This window comes from Rhinopithecus bieti, unplaced genomic scaffold (genome assembly GCF_001698545.2).
Source record: "Rhinopithecus bieti isolate Rb0 unplaced genomic scaffold, ASM169854v2 scaffold_42565, whole genome shotgun sequence".
NCBI lineage: Eukaryota > Metazoa > Chordata > Mammalia > Primates > Cercopithecidae > Rhinopithecus > Rhinopithecus bieti.
Genome location: NW_016818029.1, coordinates 1327216 through 1342175, shown reverse-complemented (window position 1 = coordinate 1342175; position 14960 = coordinate 1327216). Strand labels below are relative to the sequence as shown.

General features: G+C 36.9%; 1 protein-coding gene across 5 annotated transcripts in view; it reads left to right on the top strand.

Moving 5' to 3' along the window:
* The first annotated feature begins 1488 nt into the window (after positions 1-1488).
* Positions 1489-14960, top strand: part of AGTR1 (angiotensin II receptor type 1) — a 48528-nt gene continuing 35056 nt past the window's right edge. Inside the window, exons 1-2 of one of the 5 annotated variants that reach the window (XM_017856567.1) lie at positions 1489-1580; positions 11324-11406. The gene's annotated coding sequence lies outside the window, so the exon portion shown is untranslated. Of the gene's footprint in view, positions 1581-1675; positions 1794-11323; positions 11407-14960 lie in introns of those variants that run through there. The other 4 variants (XM_017856566.1, XM_017856564.1, XM_017856569.1 and 1 more) reach the window with 4 other exon arrangements.

Below are 14960 nucleotides of genomic sequence, written 5' to 3'. Positions count from 1 at the left end.
TTCTAATCTAGATGCCATTTATCTTTTTTCTTGTCCAATTGCCCTCACTAGAATCTTTAGTACAAAGTTAAATAGAAATGGGAAGACTAGACATATTGTCTTGTTCCTGATCTTAGACATAAAACGTTGTTTTCAATATTATGTGTGATATTAGTTAAGTTTTCATAAATAAACTTTACAGTTTGAGGAAGTTTCTATCCCTAGTTTGTTGAGTGTTAGCATGAAAAGTGTTGAATTTTATCCAATAGTTTTGAAGAAAATTTTAGACAATCTTGTAGGTTTTGTCCTTTATTCTTGTTTTTTACTTCTTTAATTTCATTTTTATTGATACACAATAGATGTACATTTTTTAGGTACATGCAATAATTTAATGCATTCATAAAATTTGTAAAGATCAAATCAGTGCAATTGGGATATCCATCGCCTTAAATATTTGTCTTTTCTTTATGCTAGAAACATTCAAATTATTTTCTCCTAGCTACTCTGACATATACAATAGATTACTGTAAACTATAGTCACCCTACTCACCTATCAAACATTAATTGATTTTTGATAAACTAATCTAATCTTACTTTCTGGGATCAACCTCACTTGACCATGGTGTATAGTCCCTTTCATATGTTATTGGATTCAATTTGCCAGCATTTTGTTGAGAATTTTTAATCTATACTCATAAGAAATATTGATCTGTAGTCTTCTCGTGATGTCTTTATCTGGTTTCGTTATCAGGGTGATACTGGCCTCATAGCATGAGTTGGGAAATCATCCTTACTCTTCTATTTTTTGGAAGAGTTTGTGAAGAATTGATATTACTTCTTCTTTAAATATTTATTGGGTTTTTTCAATACATTTTTTTTAAATGCAACCTGGGTAGCATGTCCAATAGGAAGAAATGAGTGTCCACCCTTTAATTTCATAACCCTGGAATTAATCCATGTAATCTATGATCCACAACAGTATTACCAAAGTTCGAGTTACTCATAGGAAAGAGAAAGAAGTTCTCTAATTCGTCCTTAAAAGTTTTCCAAGTTCAGAAAAAAAAAAAAAAAAAAAAAAATGTTGAAGAACATTAATCTCCGCAGGAAATGATACTCCTGTACCCGCAGCTCGCTGTCCCTCATGACCCCTCGCTAGGCGGGGTTCGGGGCCAGGTGAACGCTGATCTGATAGTTGACAGGGGACGACTGTGGCATCATCCTTGCTGCCGTCAGTATCCTGAGAGGGAGGAGGTTGGGCCGGGAGGGTCTCCCGGGGCGGGGCGAAGGAGGAGGGAATGCAAAACAGAGCCTCGTCCCCGGAACCCAAGAAGCAGCAACGCCCCTCACTATAAATTCGGAGCTGCCTCCTCGCCGATGATTCCAGCTCCTGACAGCCAGGACCCCAGGCAGCAGCGAGTGACAGGACGTCTGGACCGGCGCGCCGCTAGCAGCTCTGCCGGGCCGCGGCAGTGATCGATGGGGAGCTGCTGGAGCGGACCCAGCGAGTGAGGGCGCACAGCTGGGACGCCGAGGCGGCGGGCGGGAGACCGCACCAGCGCAGCCGGCCCTCGGCGGGACGTGACGCAGCGCCCGGGGCGCGGGTGAGTCCGCGCGGACCGCCAGGCACGCTTGGGAGACTTCAGGGGTGGGGTGCTAAGTTTCATGTCACGGTGTCCTGACTGCTGCTGGCTCTATACTGGGAAGCTCTCTGGGACCAAGGAAAGAGCGACCGTAGTTCTGGTCAACGCCTGCCCCTGGAGCTGGCCACACTTCACCAGATCAGGTGAGGGGCTTCTGGAACGGGAGGGAACAAGGTAGGTTTGTTTGCCACGTGCCCTGAAATTCTCAATCCATTTTGACCAAACTTTTCCTAGTGTAAGCAAGAAATTTACAGAAATAAGATGCAACTCAATAAACTTTCTTCCTGAGGCTTTTAGTTAACTCTTGTCTTTTAGCCATCATCTGAGTCGGAAACCCATACGACTCTGCAAGGCGTTAGTTTAAAAGTTGTGCTACTTTTGAGGTGAAGTTAAGAGTGTCCCCATCCCCGCCCTGTGCTTCCCAGACGATGTCCCTGCGCTGCTCACCTCCCCTTAGCTCTCTCCCTGCAAACCATAGCGGTGGGTCCTAGACACCGGACATCCTCCAACCTGGGCCAAACTCTCCCACCCTCAGGGTTCCCAGATGCTCTTTGAATGATCAAACTGAGGAAGGAGAAGCAAGATGTCTCCACACCCCAATCCCTACAGCCTTAGCCAATGCATATGTGTAACTGAGACAGGATTTTAGCAAAAGGTCTTCTGTTTCATGGGACTAAACAGAGCCTCTGGCGGGCCACTGCCCGGCACCCAACTCCATCCTCCGATTTTGTTAAATGTCCAGGTAAACATCTCCACAGTGCCAGCCTGTTATAGTCTCCTGAAGACCTCAGAAATTCTTCGCCAAAGTGTCTCCTTCTGCACCGTTTTTTGGGGCAACCATTTGTGACCTGGCTATTGAGCTCACCTGGGCCTCTTCTCTTTGTTACTAACAGCCTCGTTAAGTATTAAAAACCTACTTCCCCCACTCAGGAACCCTCTCCTAATGAAAGTTTGGGTACTCACTTTCCCCTGGGATCAAATTTGGGACTTGGCTACATTTATTTCCTGTGTCATTCTGAGAAGATAAAGTAATAGTAAAAGGCAAGCAATTTGGCACCCTATTGATCTAATTTATTACTTGGTTGAGCAACTTGTGCTTCCCCTTGAAGCTGCTGCATCCCAACATGATTCTCTTGTTAGTTACCACCTGAGGTTCTTGGATCTCCAGGTGTTTATTTCACATAGCATATGCTTTAACCCTCTTATAAGTCTTCTCTAAGAAAGGAACTGCCATACTTCCCTTGTCTTCTCTGGTGTTTCCCCAGCTATAAAGGCCCCACCTGCATGACCTCTCCTCGGGCTGTGATGTATTCCTGGGTGCCCTGGTACCTTCTCCTTCCTCTCCACCACCCTTCCTGACAGTGTAGGAGCAGGAAAGCATGGGGAGAAGGGAAATGGAGACTCCCACTTAACTTGCTGTGTGATAGTAGGAGCATTATTTCACAACTCTGAACCTCAAGTCTCTGCCCATAAGGTCCCCTACAGTGATATAATTCCTTCATTTCTTTTGTTTTTTGGTTATTGCTTTAAAATAAAAGTCTAAGCTTAAGGCTATGTTAATAGAAACTGCCCATCATAATTGCTAGGTCTCAACATTCGCTTAAGTTCTGTGATTCTTAGTTTCAAGTCTGTTATCCACTCTCTATCCCCGCCACCTTTTTTTCCCTGACTTCGTTGTTCTTTGTTCCCATCCTGAGGCCTTGATTTCCGGTTCTGCTCTTCTTTGACCTTAAACTGAATCAACTGTTCCATCATCCAACTCAAAAGAAAATTGGTTTTCTTCCACCAGTTCCACTGATGCCAATGGAAGACTTGTCTTCCTTGCGATTTGCAAAATGTCTTTCAGTCACTGGTGCTGCGGCAATGCTGCTGTCCCACAGCGTTCTAAGCTTAAATCTTTCTCTCTCTTACCCTGGGTCAGTATTCAAAAAAGGGCAGATTTGTGGGTTGCTCAGGTTTCTCACTTTTCCTTCTTTCTAGTTTGGGATCAGAGTTGTGTATTTGTGTATATAATTTTGTTTTGGTTTTTTGTTCCTGCTGCTACTTATGACTGCTGTTGTTATTTTGATTTGACTAATTAATACTAATGACTCATTTTCCCCTATGCTAGAGGGAAAATTAAGGAAGAAAAGTTTAATCCGCTACTTACCCAAAGGCCAGGTAAAATACTTAGCTGAGAAGGAATTTAAAACTCATAGTTTAAATGCATGATGCATGTCTGCTGTCATTTTATCTGTGCTGCCACAGTGTCCTTTCAAGCAGATAACTGAGAGTTACTGTATTTTGCCTTTGAATTTGTTACAGGGACAAAAATAGTGACCCCTCACATTTATGTGTTTTGGCTGCTTAATGCAAGCTCCTGCCTTCTAGCCCCATGCCTATTAGTTTACCTAGCCCTTTTTCTGCTCGGTCGTAACTGGAGAATGCCAAAGAGTCTCCCAAATAAGCTACCAAATTATGAATGGTGTTTAGAAGTTTGCAGTAAGCCCAAGTGTTGTAAAGATTAAAATGCTGTTTTGAAGATATGCTGTGGCAATAAACAAATATGGAGCCAGAGCAACAAAATGTGACCAAGTGTCCAAGCCTAGCTTAGGAACACTTTTCTCCCATGTTATCTAGCAAACTGACAAATCAGCTTTCTAACTCGTAATGATTGGAAAATGCTATTATTTTTCTTCAAAATAGTCTTAATATTTCTTTTTCAAAATTACCTAACATCATTGGATTATGTGGTTTGTGTTTCTTTTCACGTAGGTGCTTGTTAAAGCAGAATACTCAGTCTCTGATAAGCAACAGTAAATTTGATCGATTTGTATCCTAAATTTATCTATCACTTTACATTTTGTTTTATTCATGATATGAACTTTAGCTTCTAAAATCAACTTTTAATAGCTTAATATATAAAGCCATCTTAAATCAAGGAATATCTATTTGACTTAAGGTAGTATTCCACTGAATTGGCAAGTGACTACCATAATCCTATTAAAGCTCTAAAATACAATGTTTCAATCACAGAAAAAAAGTCTTATAATTTAAAGAACTATAAATTGCCAGATATTTCCCTAGTTATTACTACGTCGACAAATAGACAACTGGAAATAGAAAAGAGTATATGTTTAGAACAGTCATAAAAGGACTAGTGACTTATTGCTGCTAGCTGTGGTGTATTAAACATTAAAATATTTACTATCTGATTTTTCTTCTTTCTTATCATAGCAGATGCTTCGAAAAAAATTCTTGCATATGAAAATCAAAATTGTCTTCCAAAATTTTAAGTAACAAAAAAATTCATTATGCAGTATAAATGCTGTATGATTACATTACTTTACATTATTCTTATAGTTAATTTAGAAGGGTTTGAATTGTTTTTGTTTTGTTTATATTTGTTTCCTCAATAGGTGCATTCTCTAACTGTGTTAAGTAGAAACAAACGTCTACAGTCTGTCAGTTATTATCAGTCTCCTTCCTATTACCAAGAATATTTTTATTGTGTTGTTAATCTCACGTTTAATTATTTTTTTAACATTTAAAAGTTTGGAAAATGGGTAAAAAAATGAGTGTGCCTTGTTTCCTATTATTACAATGTGCCTTCCTATATCAAATCCCAATTCTAGATGTTCTTAAAACTTAAAATCATAGAATTAATAATCCTTCAGTTTAAGTCAACTGTTATGTGATTTCTCGTCCACTTATACACACATAGATGCCTTCATCTTCACCAAATAATGTAGAAATTTTATTTAGATCAATGGATTTAAGTACTCTGTATGCTTAACTACGAAATAAGAATATTGAGAAATACACATATGATTGTGTACTTTTTGTTTGTTTGTTTTTTGTTTTTTTAAGACAGAGTCTTGCTCTGTTGCCTAGGCTGGAGTGCAGTGGCATGATGTCAGCTCACTGCAACCTCTGCCTCCCAGATTCAAGTGATTTTCCTGCCCCAGCCTCCCTAGTAGCTGAGATTACAGATGCATGCCACCACGCCCAGCTACTTTTTGTATTTTTAGTAAAGAAGAAGTTTCGCCGTGTTGGCCAGGCTGGTCTCAAACTTCTGACCTCAACTGATCCCCTGCCTCGGCTTCCCAAAGTGCTGCATTACAGACATGAGCCACGGCACCCGGCCTGACTGTGTACTTTTAAAGAGAATTTGTTGTTGCCAATTTGCTAAGTTTATTTAGTTATTTTCTCATTCTATATTAGTCAAAGCTTCTCTTGTCTACTTTGGAAAATGAAGAATTATGTCTGTAAAATATATCAACAACAGTTGCAGATACTTACAGAGGAAATACTGTGGATCTGAGTGATATTAGGCCCTGAGGACACACGCCAAAGTGTAAAAATGGTCTTTGCCGTAGAGATATAGTAGTCAAACTAAGCACATATTTTGGCATGCGTCTCTAATAGTCTAATGCTAGTAGGGTAGGAAGCCATTTAAAAATGGCCCCTCCTTCTGTCCTGCCTTTCAGACCAGACAGAATGTCTAAAGTGGTCACACTGTTTGGTTCTGGCCACTTCTGTAATAACCACTGCTCCTTTCCCCTCCTCATGAGATTATAGCTCCTCTGATAGTATAGACGGCACCTAACGCATCCTTGTTTCCTTTTACTAAGTGTTCCACGAAGTCACTTGCTTGCCTGTTTGTTTTTGGCTAAAACTATAGAAAATGTTAAATACATTTTCAGACCCTTATATTAAAAAAAAAAAAAGTTAAGAAATAAATAATCTAATTTAGGTATACTATCCTATTACACACAATGACGAATTTGATGCTTTTGTCTGGTTAATTGAAGAGCTAAGCGTGAATACAGTATTTCAGTCTACAGCAGCAGTGGTAAGGGTAAAGTGGAGAAAAGAGTAAGGAAAGAAAAATATAAAAAAGAATAAAAGGTTGAAATATCAAACCTGTGGTTCTTAAGACAACAAGAATATTGGAATCACCCAAGGGGCATATGAAATCTGTACATTTTATCCACACCTTCTTTTCTCCCCGTCCTCATTCCCCCTGTTGAGACACATTGTATTAAAAATTAGGAGGAAAACATCTCACGTATCCGTTTCCATATTAGCCTCATGGGCATCACCTGAGAGTTTGTTGGAACTGCAGAATCTCAGACATTGTCCAGACCCATTGATTGCATAAGAATCTGCATTTTAGCAAGATCGACAGGTGATTCAGATGCACATTAAGGGAAAAGAAACACAGTACACAGTACCTGTGGCTTGTTTAGAATAATTATGAAGAGGTGTTTTCTTGACTTTTAACTAACATTTTTAATAAATGTTCCAAACACAATATTCAGTCTTTAAATGTTTTTTTATTTAATCCTCACAACAACCCTGTGAGATAGTTACTGTTTTATCCTCATTTTATAGATTGGGATACTGAGTAATAATGAGATAAATAGCTTACCCAAAAGCGGTAACTGATATAGTCGAGATGTAAATGTAAGAATTCTAATTCCATTGCCTGTTCTCTTAGCTGTTACCTACAGTATCTGCTCTATACTGGGCTACCTACTTTTTAAAGCCAACTAATTATTTGAAAATTTATTTAAAGTTTTAATTTGAGATCAAAATCTGTTTCCCTCAGAGATTTTTTTTTAAAAAAAGCAAACAAGATCTATTCCATTTTGGTCTAATGTTTTCCTGTCATCTTACCTTTAAGTGCAATAATGGGAAATTCTAGAAATTCCTTCTTTAACTGTTTGAAAAAATATGAAAATTATGACAGCCTGTCCAAATCCACTAAAATCTATTTTATATGCATACTTTTATATATCAATTATACTTCAATAAAGCTTTTTTAAAACTAGTAGATGACATACTTTTAAAATTAACTTTTGAGCCCAGGTGTGGTGGCTCACACCTGTAATCCCAGCACTTTGGGAAGCCAAGGAGGGAGGATCACTTGAGGCCAGGAGTTTGAGACCCGCTGAGGCAACAAACTGAGACCCCCCATCTCTACAAAAAGTAAAAAAAATTACCTGAGCATGGTGGCACACACCATGTGGTAGTTGGGACCTGTAGTCTCAACTACTCAGGAGGCTGAGTTGGGAGGATCGCTTGAGCCTGGGAGGTGAAGGCGGCAGTGAGCCGTGATCACACCATTGCACTCCAGCCTGGGCAACAAAGAAAGACCCTGTCTCGAATAATAGTAATAGCAATAATAATAACTTTTGATATCTCTATTTTTTCTCATAAAAAATCCAAAATTTTCTATTTACCTTTTGGTACTCTCATGCTATAAAGTAAATTCTCTCTTGGATTGAACAAGTAGTTATTTTCTGTTTTCTACATATATATAGACTGTTCAGCATTCCAACTCAAATTACATATTACTTTTTCAGCTTTTAATATAAATGCTTACTTATTACAAGCATGGTTTACAAAAATGTGGTAGAATATAGTTACTAACCAGTCAATGCTCAAGCAAGTGATGATGTATTTTAAACCAGTGACTCCCCACATGATTCAGTCCCTGAACTACTTCACCAGTGCAGGTAGATTCTCTGGCAGCCATCAGTTGGATCTGTCCAAATATCTCCTGTTTTGACAGGGGCTTATTGATGTTGGTCAAGACAGGTGTGTATGAGTTCCCTGGGATCATGTTTGAGGGGAAACCTGTGCCAACAGGACTGAGCAGCCACTTTTTCAATGGTATTGAGAACATTTGTAGAAGATAAAATTTCACCAGCTGCTTAAATCTAGAACTGTGGATATTCAGGTAGCACTGACATTACAAGATCCAATCTGTAAGTTATGGGTTAGGGCAAAATCAATCCAGGGCTGCCATCATGACAAGTAGTGGAAGTTGGAGAGAAGGAGAAATACCCAAAAGATATCTTACACATAGCAGGCAGAGTTTCTTAGTACTAATAAAAAATAAAGTACCAGTGATCACCCTCTATAGCCCTTAAGAGTCTCCTGGTTTCACTGAGCCCCAGTATTTGTGACTGTGGCTGAATGCAGTCTGCACAAGGTTTCCTTTTTAACAGTTGGAAAAAAATCTCATAGCATAGCATTTTTTCTAGTAAAGTTCATATACTTAACAACTTTATCAGCACATACATCTTCCCTTCACACTTATAATTTTATCAGCACATATACTTTACTTTTGACTCGAATTCTTCTTGCCGTCAATTCAAATGCTCCTGCCCTTAGAATGAGAATTTTCCATTAACCCAGCTTTAATAATCTAACTCTCTTTCCCATTCAAATGATGTCACTTCATATAAAACACATTGTATCATGATGTCTCCCAGCCCTCAGTTACACAGTTAATTGCTGCCACTTTATCATGAATGAAAAAGAATTTGATGTGATTCTTGGGTAATGATTTCTTGAGTATGTCCTGGCCTATTATCTACTGAGTTATCAGAATGGATTTTTGAGAGAACACACAATTATTCCCATTCCTTTTTAATTTCCATCAACTTAAGCCATATGATAGAACATTACAGTTGTTATATATTTTATATGAATACAAAATTAATATATAATTTATATATTTTAAAATATTTAGTGGCAAGGAAAGATAATAGTAAGTGAAAACATCAGTGTATAACACATGAATCATAAGTGTGATCCCACGTATGTGTATACCTGGTAGATGCTTGTCAAGGTGCCATTAAGGTCTTGGGTTATTGGCATCTTAATGAAATTCATTTCATTTTGTTAGGATTGATTTGTTAGTAAAATCACTTGCATATTTTTTAAATGCATGCATATCTGTGGAGTCAATAAGAAAAATTAGGAAGAAAATACAACAAATCTTAAGAGCTTTTGAGGTTTTTTCTTTCTTTCTTTTGTATGTACCTACAAAATTTTCTATAATGGATCTCTATTGATTTTATATTTTTTACTTTCTATTTGTCTTGGAATTTCTATTACTTTATTTATAATTCACTCTAGATTTTAAGTACTAGACAACTATTATTAACTCTCTGGAGACTGGTACTATAAATCTGACCCTTTCTGTAATTTTTTTTTCTGCAGTACACTAGCGTCTCACAAAGAGTCCACAGAATTCACACTGTCATGATATTTTATAGAAGAAATCATTTCATGGGAAATTTCTTTTGTTAATAGATCCTTCCAATGCTAACATTATTCTATATAACAATGCTAAAGTTAGTATGCCTAAATGCTCAAGTTGATATGCTAAAGTTGGTTTAAAAATTAACCTATATACAATCTTCTTGAATAAATCTTCAACTTTAAATAAAATTCTTATTTAAAAGTCTTCCTGTATATAATGAAAATATTGATGAATTTGACTACATAAAAATAAATGCTTATACAGTAAAAAGTACCATAAACAAAGTTATAATCTAAACAAGAAACCTGGGAACGCTCTTTGCCAGCCATTACATGTAAAATTCCAGTTTCCTTAACATAACATGAGCTCTTTAATGTGAGAAGCAATAATCGACCTAATTGAAACATGAGCAAGAGCCATGGCTGAGCAAACTAGTAGAAGAATTACTATGGAAACAGTGAGAAAATGAAAAGAAGTTCAACCTCATTCATAATTAACGAAATGCAAGTCAAAACAAAGATATGCCCTTTTACTTATCAGATAAAGAAAAAATGATTGGATAAAATCCAGATTCTTGGTATTATAACTTGGTATAACCTTAACAGAGGACGTTCTGTAAATATCTATCAAAAACGTAGCATATGCAAACAATTTGGTTCAACAATCTGTTTAGAATTTATTATACTGATACATTTATATAAGTACAAAAATTCATATATATATAAATATTATTATTGAGACGTTTTTGTAGCAGCCAAAAGGAAAACTGAAAAAAACAGATTAAGGCTCATTAATAGCAGACTGGTTAAATGAACTATGTATCAGCACAATGAATGAAATATTGTACAGCCATCAAAATGAATGAGACAGATTTATATATGCTGATGTAGAAAACCTGCTAGCCATAATAAGTAAAATAAATAAAGCAGAGAAGAAAACACTATGATGTACAAAAAGAAAAAACTATAGCTATACATATTTATATGCATGTGTATGCATTTTTTATGATTATACATATTTATATGCATGTGTATGCAAGTCCTAGAAGGAGACATAGGTAACTATTAGTAGTACCTCTGGGAAGTAGATGCAGAGAAAAGTAATAGAGGGTAAGGATATGTTTACTTTTATTTTACATCCTCCTATAACTTGACATTTATACAACACGTTAGCATTACTTCTGTGAAAAGAAAACAGAAAAGGTAATCCTTTAAAAGGTATTTTAAAATTATGGTAAAATAAAATTTGCATAAGCTTTATACTAAGTAGTAGAATCATTTAACCAAGGTTAGCTGTAGATTCACAAGTAAAAACCCAATCTATTTTCATATTCTTACATTTAGTAGCCATGTCTATAGAAAGAAATGGCTAGGAATGAGACTGCACTATTTTACCCTAAAACATTCTTTTTCTCTTTGCCTAATGTATATCTACAAGGGCATTGGGGAAGATGTTGACCACAGGCAGGAAGCTGATGAGATCCTGTGCCCACAACTTAATGCAATCTAGCTCTATATAAGGAAAAATATGTTCTTGATGTGAACCAGATGGTTTCATTCCCTTCAAAAACATTCTTAAGATGCAGTGTTGAAGCTTACTCTGTAAATTAAAAAATAAAACCTGACTCTATTCCGTGAAATGTTTTAATCATATTTTCTTTTAGGTTGATATTTGACAAACTGATCTAAAATGGCTGGGTTTTTATCTGAATAACTCACTGATGCCATCCCAGAAAGTCGGCACCAGGTAAATGCCTGACATCTACAGCAGTGGACCTGTCAGCAATTTTCTCTAATGTGTTAGCAGTGGGGAGAGTACAAGAACCCACACACACCATTATCTTGTGAAAGAAGTAGAGGAAGCAGAAAATAATGAAATCCCAGTCTTACCACATCCCCTCTAATATACAGATTAAGAGCATATGTATTTATATGGTTTTAAACATAAATAACATCAGAATTACTAAGTTATTTCCATTCATGTACTGATAATGAATCATGGAGAAAGTCCTTTGGCAAGGACTCCACGTGGCCACAGGTGATTGTTTTGAGCAGTGTTCTTCCTGTGTAGGGCTTGAGAGGACCAGGAGGGAAATGACTGTACTCTCTTGTCAGCTACTTCCTGGGCCATTTGGGTTCTTTGATACCCCAGTGCTCACTTTCAGAAGTCTTAAGACCATAAACCTTAACCGTTGACCTTCTCACCTTCAGAAAACCCAAATGTCTCAGAGTTTCATTCTCACAAACTTCTACCTGCCTCCAATGATGAGATATAGGAAAAAAGACAATGTGAAATTGGAGATGGAGGTGCCCTCTCAGCCTCTTTACAAGCATGAGTCACAGGGCAGGGCATTAAACTCTCTCGCAACCTGGTGTGGAGCACAGCAGGGTTAGCTAGGACTGCTTTGTCTATCTAACTCTTGTTACCTGGACCTGTGTGATATTTTTCATAACAAGAGTCTGGGATTTACCTAACTATTAAGACTATCCCCCGCCCCCCTTACACAAACTCAGTTCAAAGAACAAGCCCTCGGCTTCTCCTAGTCCCCTCCAGGGAAAATGAAGAGTAGCTTGTCCTATTCTGAATATGCTGTGCTCCCATTTTATCAAAGTAGAGGATAGATATGTAGGTGCTGGGTGGGTAGATAAATATTAGAGGTGATGCTGCTGCTTTGCTGTAATAGATTGGCAAGTAGGAATCATTTTCTGGAAGGTACTCCACAGTGGTGGTGTTAGAAAACTGTTTAGAATGCCTTTAATCTTGGAGATAAAAATAGTAATGCTTTACAGAGTTCTGTCAATGGATATCTTTAGGGATGTTTTGTTTTGGGAGGTTTTTTCTGATTTTGTTTTTTTCAGGTCTAGCGAAGCTTGGGAATCTGGACTGTACAGATTTTCCACAAAAAAATCCACTCTGGAAAGAGTGTATTAAGATACCTATCCTAGGATGACACAAAGGCAGTATACTTTATTTTACATCTTAAAAGTATTGAACAGAAGGAGTTTTGTCCATGATACCCCATCAGCCCAACAGCATGAAAAGCAGGACACTTACCCAGGGGGTTCTTACTGGAAATGATTCTTGGAATCAGCCTTCCTTCTACTGTATTTGGGAAGTCTTTGGTTTCTAACATTCACAAATCTGTAGCAAAGCTTCCCAAATAACTATGATGTTTTACTTAGGAATAACAAAACATGGAAGAAAACATTCTGTGAAATTTTAAACTTTTTCAAACCGTTAAGTTTCAGATGAATAAGCAAAACATACTTAATTCTAAGAAGCTATTTTTTGTTCATCAAAGAACTGATGTTATACCAGTTCTAATATTAATTATCAACTTTTCCCTGGTTTTCCTGTAAAATAATCTCCAAGGCCCTATCTCAATCCGTGGGCAGTATACTGAAATACAAAAAGTGTTCGCAAAAGGACCTTCTGAACTTTGCAGTCTCCCCTTAAAACTTTTACCAACTTAAAACTACAGAACTCTGATCTCTTATTGATTTAAACCAGTGATGTGTAAACAGCACTTCAGAGGTTGTTTTACAGGACCAAAAAATTTATGCTGAAATCTACTCATGACACATGGGAAAAACCTGATTAGTATATTTAAACGAATAAATAAAGAACCATATTCAATGGCTTAAAATTTATAGACCTGCATCATCCAATATGGTAGCCATTTACTACATGTGGCTATTTATATTTAAATATAAATTTATTAAAATTAAATAAAACTAAAAATTCAGCCCCTCTGTTGCATTACCCCCATCTCAAGTGCTCAGTAGACATGTGTGGTTAGTGGACAGCACAGATTTAGAACATTTCTATCATAAGAAGTACTACTGGACAGTACTGCTGTCAACACATTTATTAATAATGCAGCAGACTTTCATGGCCACTTGGTAAGAAAGTTTTCTGCTGTTTTAAACTTATTTGGGAAATTTTTAATACTTTTGAAATTCCAATTTCCTCAGTATTATATTATCTAATATACAGCTCTCACAGACCACTTTTTGTTTTTCCTGTTTGTTTGCATATTAAAATGTATAGGATTAAATGTTTCATGTGCTTTTCTAAAGTTGCAGTTCTTGATTTCTTAAAATTATGAAAAGAAGTACCCACAGTTATATTAAGAACTAAAATATATGGCTGTTGGCTTGGTTACTGACATTGCTGACAGCTCCAAGTAAGCAAAAGTAAAAGAGATGTAGGATCATTTTTAAAGGCCAATACTTTCTTCCTTACTCATTACCTTCTGTAAAATTCTGTAAGATTTTCTTGAGTTTTCCAATAATGATAAACATTTCTCCATCGCATAGACATAATTAATTGATTTTTTAAGCAGTTGGAAAGTCAAACACAATAAGAGCTAGAATACTTCTTATTTTATTTTTTAATAAAAATGTACATATTAGAAGCCTTTATTTTTATTTAAATTGTATGTCACTGATAAGGTGTGGATATTTGTCCCCTCCAAATCTCATGTTGAAATGTGATCCCCTGTGTTGGAGTGGGGCCTGGTGGGAGGTGTTTGGATCCTGCGGGCGGATCTCTCATGAATGGCTTGGTGCCCTCCCCATGTTAATGAATGAGTTCTTGCTCTGAAACTGTGACGCCTCCCCCTCTCTCTCTTGCTCCTGCTTTCGCCATGTGACATGCTGGTTCCCTATCACCTTCTCCATGATTGTAAGCATCCTGTGGCCTCACCAGAAGCAGAAGCTAACACCATGCTTCCTTGTAAGCCTGCAGAACCAGGAGTCAGTTAAAGCTCTTTTCTTTATAAATTACCCAGTTTCAGGTATTTCTTTATAGCAACACAAGAATAGACTAACACAGTCACAGATAACAGTAGTTTTTCATTTTTCATCAATAGAATGATCCTGCTATATTCTTAAAGTTCTTAGTCACTATTTGTCACTAATGTGATAACATTAATAAAATGTGAGTCTCAATTACTTTCCAGTCACTTATACCTAGCAGTTCAACTACATTTAGTTCCTGGACTAATGATCATGTGTTACACAAGGCAAAAAATTAAAAACAAATTTGTCTTTGAGTCATCAAAGCATCAAGGGTTTGAAATAGCTATATAACTAGCTGTGAAAAAGGGATATAAATATCCAGCTGGTATTTCCTTTACACATTTAATAGTATCATTTTCAATGAAAGCATAAATAAAATAAGTTTGGAACCAGTTTGGAATTTTAAATATTAATCTCAGAATCTTACTAACAGAAAACAAAAGCAAGATAAATGCTAGTCATTTGTGTCTGGGTTTTTTTTTTTTTTTTTTTTTTTTT